The sequence below is a fragment of the Capra hircus genome, chromosome 24, assembly GCF_001704415.2.
Source record: "Capra hircus breed San Clemente chromosome 24, ASM170441v1, whole genome shotgun sequence".
Classification (NCBI taxonomy): Eukaryota; Metazoa; Chordata; class Mammalia; order Artiodactyla; family Bovidae; genus Capra; species Capra hircus.
Genome location: NC_030831.1, coordinates 4,317,728 through 4,325,637, shown reverse-complemented (window position 1 = coordinate 4,325,637; position 7,910 = coordinate 4,317,728). Strand labels below are relative to the sequence as shown.

Sequence of the window (7,910 nt, the reverse complement as noted above, 5' to 3'; positions counted from 1 at the left end):
TGTATATGAGCTTCTCTAGATGCCCAGCACCAGAACTGCTGAATCAAAATGTCTATGTTTTTATCCAGGTTGTTTGGAAAGTGAATGGGTCCATTTTTATACTCACCACTAGTATATAAAGCGCTCCTGCTCCTCAAACTTGCCAAAACTTAATATCATCAGAGTTTTTTTCACTCTTACCAATAAGCCTGGTGTCAGAGTGTATCTCATTAGATGGATATAGAGACAATTTCATTGACTGACTTACATTTAATATTACTATCACCAGTATTTATGGCTTTTATGTATTGACTTTTCAACTCATAAAAAAAAATCACGTAGTATGATTTAATGTGAATATTTTCTATCTCAAAAGCTGTCTGTTTATGAGATGAGCTTAGTTTCAAATGAAAGAGTTTGTTAGCAGCCTCCCCAACACCGTCTACCCTCAGTGACTCCCCAGGATGTTCATCTCCACATAGAACTCTACATTCAGGGCAGTGGTCATCACGGCAAGATGCAGGCCTGAGTAGGAGAGCTTGTGGAAAACAAGTGCTATGCTGATGGATTTCTAGTAGACGTCAATTCACCCTCATGGCTATAATTTTTGATTACTTTATAATTTGGTACAGTGAGGATTTGGGGTACTTTTCTTTATTGTTTTTGATGATGATAAAGTAGAAATTCAGCATAAATACTTTGAGAGAGAGAGAGTATACAGAAAATATGCATATAAAGCTATACTCACGCCATCAGAGAAGATGGCTTTTAAAATTCACATGGGCCATCTTGGTTCCGCGTTCCCCACACAAAATGCCCGGTGAAGCCACAGAAACCGTCCCTGCTACAGAGCAGGAGTTGCCACAGCCCCAGGCTGAGACAGGGTCTGGAACAGAATCTGATAGAGATGAATCAGTCCCAGAGCTTGAGGAATAGGATTCTACACAGGCAACCACACAACAAGCTCAGCTGGCAGCAGCAGCTGAAATCGATGAAGACCCAGTCAGTAAAGCAAAACAGAGCCTGAGTGAAAAGAAGGCACAGAAGGCTATGTCCAAACTGGGTCTTCGACAGGTTACAGGGGTTACTAGAGTCACTGTCCAGAAATCTAAGAATATCCTTTTTGTCATCACAAAACCAGATGTGTACAAGAGCCCAGCTTCAGATACCTACATTGTTTTGGGGGAAGCCAGGATTGAGGATTTATCTCAGCAAGCACAGTTAGCAGCTGCTGAGAAATTCAAAGTTCAAGGTGAAGCTGTCTCAAACTTCCAAGAAAACACAGAGACTCCAACTGTACAAGAGGAGAGTGAAGAAGAAGAGGTTGATGAAGGAGGCGTGGAAGTTAAGGACACAGAACTGGTCACGTCACAAGCAAATGTGTCGAGAGCAAAGGCAGTCCGAGCCCTGAAGAACAACAGTGATTATATTGTAAATGCTATTACGGATTTAACAATGTAACCATCTGAAAAGAGGACCTTTTTTTGGTGTTTCAAGAGTAACTGCAGCTGGGTTTGAAATTTGTTCTATCATTAATAAAGTTATGGCTTCTTGTTGGATGAAAATAAATATATAAATAAATAAATAAAATTCACATGGAGGGACTTTCCTGGTAGCCCAGTGGTTAAGATTCCACCTTCCAATGCAGGGGACGTGGATTCGATCCCTGGTGGGGGAACTACAATTCTACGTGCCACGTGGGGCAGGACAGTAAGTGGCACTAGAAAACGTGAATGTGCTAAGTCACTTCAGTCATGTCCAACTCTTTGTGACATCATGGACTATAGCCCACCAGGCTAGTCTGTCCTTGGGATTCTCCAGGCGAGAATACTGGAGTGGGCTGCCATTTCCTCCTCCAGGGACCTTCCCAACCCAGGGACTGAACCCACATCTTACGTCTCCTGCAATGGCAGGTGGGCTCTTTACCACTAGTGCCAGTGGGAAGTCCTTAGAAAACTTGAATACCTCTATGCAAAAGAAAAAAAAAAAAACAGCAACACCTAACCAGACCTTGCATGATATACCAAGATTAACTCAAAATGGAGCACAGACCTAAAGGTAAAACCTTAAAAAAACAAATAAATAATAAAATAAAATTCAGGTGTGCATTGCAGTTGATAGCCCCCGAAGGTGGCTGCCATCAATGTCTTTTCATCGAGAGGTGCACTCCCGCTCTCCCCACCCCCTCTGAGCAATCTGACCTTGTACCCCACCCTGACCCACGGGTCGGGCAGAGGCCGTGCTGTGCCAGCTTTGGGTCTAGCTTTAGGAGATCTGGAAGGTTCCGCCTTTTCTCCAGGGAGGAGTGAAGCGGTCACCACGGGAAAGCCCCAACCACCCTGGCCCACTGGGATGCTGAGATGCCTCAGCCAGCCCTGTCGAGAGGCCACGCGGGGAGAGCACAGCCCCAGGGCCGCGGGCGGAGGCTTCGGGACCGGAAGCCACGCCCAGCCCTCGCTGGACAGTCACGTGAGGGGGCCACGCGACCTCGGCCAACGCGGTCACGCTGCAGGGCCGCGAGGCGTCACCACCGATGGGGCTCGGGGCAGCGGAGTCGTTGGGGCAGACCGGTCCACGGGCACAGGTGGCCCAGGCGCGTGCTAGCCTCTGCATGTGTCTCTAAAAGCATTTCCACTTGCAGTGACTCTCCACGTCCCTCGGTCAGGTGACATTTTCAGGGGCTCCACAGTGTGTCCTCGTGAGGCCACACGCGCTGATCCCGGGCAGGCAGGTGACTTCCCCATCGTCCCCACTACACCTGCCTTCTAATGAGCGCTCTGTACATAACTCTGTGCATGAGTACATCACCGCATACTTTGCACGAATTCTGGACATGTAGTGAGAGCCTCCGAGGGTTAAACGTTGTTGATGGTTCTAGTCAAATTACCCTGAACAGAAACTGTCCCAACTCCCCTCCCACCAGCAGTGGACGAGGGTGCTGTTCTCCGTGCTTGCGAGCTAAGGATGCCGTGTGCTTTTTAAATTAGTCTCGTTTGATTTGGCAGATGAGAAATCACCTCCCGCTGTTGTTTTAGTTTGCCTTTCATCATAGAGGGTTAGGACTTTGTTCCTGAGGGTGAGATGCCCACGGTCACCGCACTCTGCTGCCCCGACCACGTGACAATGTCCTACACAAGGTCGTCTGACAGCCAAGGGCAAACGGAGGAGGCCACAAGGAAAACCACACGATGGAAGCAACACGTTAATACACGGTGACAGGGGTAATTTAAGAGTAAGGCCTAAAGAGTCATAATCAATTTTTCTGACAGAAGAATTTCACAATCCATTGATTTAAAATCACATGGATGGATGGACCATGTTTCTAGAGCATTTGTACCTGCCACTTATATTTGCTACCTATGTTTATAGGAAACTGCCACTTCTTGGCAAATCATTAATTGGGAAAATAGCATTTCAACCCGATTAAACTTATAAAACTTATTTTATGCTATGAACTTTCAATAATAGGAACTAATTCTCAAATTCCTGAGATAACTGCATCATCTGAAAGCATCTCAATAGTGCCTAGTACATGGTCAGTGTTGGTTTCTGTTCTTTGCTATTAAACTCCATGATTGGGTAAAGAGAACACAGAATTCTAAAGTTGCACAGTCATTCCAAAAAGGAGTTGTAAAATCTTCCAAAAAACCAAAGGGGTGGTTTTTGTCTCCTGTGTAATTTAACGCAAGTTGGAAAAAAGGAATAGGCACATTTTGAAAAGCATCAAATATGTCAGAAATGGAAGAAAACACTGTATCATCTCTATATTGTAGGTTCTAATGCAGTTTCTGATTATTCTAATAACTCACTTTTATGGAGAGACCAAGTTATTATCAAAGAAAATGATATCCTGTTAATGTCTTATTAATAACAATTACATTCTTCAAAACTTGATATATAAGACAGAATTCAATTGGTTCAGAAAGTTACAACTTCAACAGTATCATTTGCTTGGAAGTGTTCTGGTCACAGTATGTCCTTAATTACTGTAATTCTCTTCCTTGTTTGAGTCTGAAATTACACTGCTGATACCGCTTTAGTGACAAAAGCACTTTCAACAGACAGAAAATCTCAGATATGGCTTGTGAGTCTCTTTTGATTGGAAGCTTGTTGACTGCAGCTGCAATATTTCTGAGTTGAGCTATGCTCATAAATTCTCATTTTGGCTGGAATATTTCAGACTCTGTTGTTTTGATTGCAATATTGTCCACCAGGATGGGCCTGTGATTAATTCACATTATTAAGATGACTAACGCGCCTTTCAGATGGCAGTTGAAAACCCACGGCAAGAACAGTCTTGAGAGTGATCTGCCTGCAGATGGAGAGGGAGCGAAGGTTACGTCCTCTTCCTTTTTGTAATTCAGCAGTACCGAACAGGATGCACTTGGCATCTGGCAGGTCATTGTGGTTTCTGGAGGACCCTGCGGTGAGTGGCCTGGTGTTCCCAGGAAGAGCAGGTGATGAGGCCTGGACACAGCCAGTCACTGATGGTGTAAACAAAGCGGAGTCCCAGACGGAAGGAAGTCGAGAGTAGGACTCTTGTAGAAATAAACCTGAGATTCCTGCTGAGCCCACTACATCTTTGGAATCCCACCCACGTCCTGAGTTAGGGGGTGGCTCTCACAGACAATGCTTTGTGCAAGAGCTGCCACTGACCCAAGCGGACTCACAACATTTTTTTTTTTTTTTTTACTTTTAAGAGTTTGAGTTAAAATTTAAAAAAAAAAAAAAAGTCCACCTGGACACACTGTGCTGGTACCACCTACTTAGGCTCATATAGGGGCGGGGGTGGATGCGTCTCACACCCAGAAGCCACTTGCTTGCGAACATCACGAGGGGGCAAGAGCTAACAAGCCTGAAGGAAACCAGGCCAGAGGGAGACCATCAAGCAGAAGCACCCAGGAAACAAGCTTGTTGAGGGGACAAGGGCTCAGAACACTTCCCAGCATCTCCAAGCCCACTTCTACACTCGGGAGCTCCAGGACTCTGCTGTATCATTAACTCATTTACCTGGAAACCAGGATGATCATGAGACCCTGAGTACCAAAGCCACAGGCCACCCCTGCCCGTCCCACCGCCATCTCGGGGGTCGTGCTGACAGGCATCAAGAAGAAAAGAAAGCTTCTCCTCTGTGGCTCTAAAGTGACCCTCCTAAGTCCCTTTGGCAGCCTCGGGTATAACCGAGCTACAGCTTGAATCACAAATTATTTTTTTAAAACTGGATGTTCTTTCACCATCTTTAAATATAATTCTTTCTTTGAGTTGCTTATTCTGGATAATGCAAAACCGAAAAATCTGGAACCAGAAGATGTGGGCTCAACTGGCTTTATCACTTTCTGTCTGTGTGATGGGAAGTGACTTAATCTCCCTGGATCTCTATCTCCTCCTTTAAAAATAGAGAGGACAGTAATATCAAGCAACTATTTCCCTTGCTACCTACTTTCCAAAGCCTTCTCCAATTGCCCAAGATGGAATTAGTTTGAGCGGCCCTTGGTTTATTTCTCTGTCATAACAGTAGACCCTGTGATGGATAATTTCATGTGTTGATTGGACTGGGACACAGGTTGAAAGACAATTATTCAAACATGATTCTGCCTGTGTCATGAAGATGTTTCTGGATGCAATGAACATTGGAACCAGAACACTGAGTTAAGTGGACGGACCTCCCCGTGAGGCTGGGCCTCGTACAGTCACTGGAGGCCTGTACAGAACAAAGGAGCAACCCTCCACCCACTGCCTGCCTTTGGATCGGAACATTGGTTTTTCCCCAGCCTTTGGACTTGAACTGAAATATCAGCTCTTTCTGGATCTTGACCCTGGGGATTTGCAGGTCTTGGGCCATCTCCACCTCCATAATCATGTGAGTTAATTCTCTGTTATATAATCCCTTTTTGTATAAGTGCCTATGCTACCAGTTCTATTTCTCCAGAGAACCCTGACTAATAGACACGGTCTATTGTAATTCTCTATGCATTCTGGTTTTTTCCATCAGCCTGTGAAGGCTTCGAGGGCAGCGACTGTCTCACAATTATAAGCACACAGCACAACCCTGCCCCAGAGCAACTGCTCAATAAACGTCCAATGAATCAATGATTGTCTTTCATATAAATAAAATAGTCATAAGTACTTTGAAAATGGTACATACAACTTTACACAAGAATTAGACCTTTCTCCATATCGGTCCCCAAACTCACTCTTCCTGGAGAAAATCAAATCAAACTGAGATTCACTTACTCTAATCTTTTGGATATTCCATTAATCCTGACTCTTTCAAAATATAATGTGGCATTGTTCCAGGCACCGAGGCAAACGATGCAGACAAGACCCTTGAGAGTCTGTTCTAGCCAGGAGGAGAGAAGCAAACTTTAAGCAAGTAAACACATAAGTAAACAAGATGGTCAGCAGTAATGACCAGACCCCCGAAGCAAACAATGCGGCCGTCCTGGGTGTAGGGGCCACATTCTCTTGGACCGTCAGCTTCCCCACTGATGAGAACCCTCTTCTGCTTTTCCCAGTGTTTCCTGAGCTCAATTTCAGTTCCTTCCACCTCAGAAAGGAGCTTTAAGCAAAGTCTGAATTCATTCAAAGTAATTGCTCTAAAACAGAATTTTGATCACATTATTCTCTTGCTTAAAAAGTTGTGTTGGTTTCCCTTTTCCTACAGAAAAATGTCCAAGTGCTTTATTGGCATTTCTCTGCAGTTTGTTCTAAAATCGTCTGCATTTTTCCAGCTTGTTTGTCTTTGGATTTGCTGCCCAACTTCACTTTCATGAACACCCCCTCCCTCACCCACAAGCCACCAGAACACCGTTCTCACTTCCTCTGACCTTCATGTTCACCCGTCAGCAGAGTCCATCATTTAAGATCCAGATAAATGATCTTTGATATCTGTTACCTTCCTCATAAATATTAATCCTTTCCCTTCATGTCTAGAAGAAAACATCTACCCCTCCAAGGCTCATAGCACTTGGTCAAAAAATCCCTTATGGCATTTTTCTGGCTTTGCCTGGTATTATCATTTTTAGGGACATCTCACATCCTCCATCTGGATTGTTATTTCCTCGGAAGAACAAATTGTTTTATCCAATTATGTTTTTCCCATAGTCCAGTACAAAATAGTGTTCAATAAACATCTGCTGAATAGATGAGTTTGATGAATAAACAAATGGCCCAGCAACTAAAGATGAAGCAGTCTAAACTTTTTTGTATTTTTCTACTTCAACTGCTGATATTTTATTTATAACAAGTCATATAGATACATGAATCACTCCTTATGGAGTCTGGTAATAAGCAGTCATCGCAGAAGTTCTGAAAGTTAGAATAACTTCTTCTTATCAAGACTGATCGTTTTGGTGACAATACAGAAAATTATGTGCTGGACGTAATTATGAGCCATTTCCTACAACAAAAAACTTAAGTGATTTTGAAGTTCTATTTTACAAAAAAAAATTTAAGTTTTTGACTCTGGTCAAAACTTGCACAATCAGAGACACAGATGTGTAGAGCAGACTTTTGAACTCTGAGGGAGAGGGAGAGGGTGGGATGATTTGGGAGAATGGCACTGAAACATGTATACTATCATGTAAGAAACGAATCGCCAGTCTTTGTCCGATGCAGGATGCAGGATGCTTGGGGCTGGTGCACGGGGATGATCCGGAGGGATGATGTGGGGTGGGAGGTGGGAGGGGGGTTCATGTTTGGGAGCTCATGTACACCTGTGGCGGATTCATGTCAATGTATGGCAAAACCAATACAGTATTGTAAAGTGAAATAAAGTAAAAATATAAATTAAAAAAAAAAAACTTGCACAATTACCAGGTAACACTTCCTGGCAATAAGACCCCCATGACTCTAAAGGTAGCACCAGGGTTTGAACATCCCTCCAGGTGCCAGGATGTGTAGCCCAGTGGACGGCCAGCATGGTGGTGATG

General features: G+C 44.0%; 1 pseudogene; it reads left to right on the top strand.

Annotated features, from left to right (window-relative positions):
- On the top strand, positions 768–1,476 carry LOC102190834 (annotated as a pseudogene).